This window comes from Gavialis gangeticus, unplaced genomic scaffold (assembly GCF_001723915.1).
Source record: "Gavialis gangeticus isolate Ggan-Ray unplaced genomic scaffold, GavGan_comp1, whole genome shotgun sequence".
In the NCBI taxonomy this organism is placed as follows: Eukaryota; Metazoa; Chordata; order Crocodylia; family Gavialidae; genus Gavialis; species Gavialis gangeticus.
The window spans coordinates 86513130-86514961 of record NW_017729033.1 but is presented as its reverse complement, the minus strand read 5'-3'; positions in this window follow the sequence as shown (position 1 = coordinate 86514961).

The following is a 1832-nucleotide window of genomic DNA, read 5'->3' as shown; positions in this document are numbered from 1 at the left end:
AGGGGGGGGGGGGGGGGGGGGCTCTGTTTTTCCCACAATAAAAAAACCCCCACAAACTCAAACGCCAAAATATATAGGTGTTTAGAATTTATTTCATGTTATTATAACGACTGAGGCACTGATAGGCTTCCAAATAGTTTTAAAATTGTACATATATGAAGAAAACGTTGTGTTCAACTGATACATACTAGTGGCGTTTTGTTTTTTTAAAAAAAAATTGCAGAAAAACGTGGATGTGGAGGCTTTTAAACAGAGAATTTAGGGCTTTTAAACAGAGAAAAACAGCATCCTCACTTGTTATATTACAACTACTAAGCTATAACACCACAAGTGCTACGAATTTAGCTACACTGATAGTAGAGAAAGAGTGTTAGTGCTATCTACTCTGCTTCTGAAAACTGTCAAATACTGTGTCCAAGTTCTTGAACATACATACAATCTAAGGGCGCAGACTAGTGGTTCTCAACCTTTTTTGGACCTGAGGCACCCCACTCCATAACTTTTGTGAATTGAGTGGTACCAATTTGAAAAACTATTTTATATATTACAGGACTTAACTTATGACCTGGCAGAAAGGCAGACAGTGCAGGTGGAGTATCATTTGGGTAAGAACAAACCTAGGTCTGTTCTCTACCTCCTCACACACAGGATCTAGTAGTACCATGGTTGAGAAGAACTGAGATGCACAGGATAATAAAGACCTCTGACATCTGCTGAGACACCAAAACTATAATATTCAGATGAGTCTCAAATACAATGATTCTAAAATTCGTGTCATGCTAATGTTCAGTATACTATTTAAAACTCAGACATTACTAGATCTCATGCAAACATGAAAAGTGCACTTCAGTTATTTAAAATATATCCCACAATCACCATATGCCTCAGTTTTAGCCACGTCGGTTTAAAATCCAAAAAAGAATAAGTTCATACCTTTACCCTATTAAAATTTAAGCAGGAGAGACCTTCTTGCCTTATTATGCTTTACAATGCCAAGAGTATATTATCAATATAGTATTATTACAATAAATAAACGACACTTAGACATGTACAAATACAGTTAATTGACTAAGTCATACTACAGATAAACCTACCATATAATCAAACCTGTCAGCTTTGTAACAGGTTAAGGACAAATTTAAATCTTCCACATATTACCTGGTCAAACTCTCAGATTATAATGGCAGACACTACCATGAAATGAGAACATAACAAAAGCATTTTATACAATTAGTAACCGTACCTAGATGTCCTCAGTTTACAAAAGGTAAAAGGTACTGAAGTTGGTTTCAGATAAGCCACAGAGATTACAGGGCGATTATTGGTCTTTGTGGATGTCCAAGACAATCTATTAAGAAAAAGTTACAGAAGCTTTGGCTTTTTTTCATTAAATAGCAACCAGGATCAATCCCAAAGACAGAGGTTGAAGGCTGCATCCAAAACAGGAAACAGAGCCTGAAATGATCCTGATCAACTGTTCCTTGCATATGTTAGCATCATATTAATAGTCATATAGACTTCTTGGCTCCAAATTGTGTTATCTTTGTAACAGGTTACACACACGCATAAAAAACAAACCACTCCCCTCCCAGTATGCTGTAGGTGTCATTAAATCAACAACTGATTAACTGTATACAGAAGCTTTTACGTCCTTCTTTTGGAAATATGCAATTCACCCAAAGCTTCACTCTGATTTTCAATTATTAATAAAACCCTGCCCTCACACTCATCTATATAAAAAGCAGGGGTATCCAACCTTTTTGAATGTGGGCCCGGATCACGAACTTTTTAACCACCCAGTGGGTCAGCGAGCCATATTCAAAGACCTCACA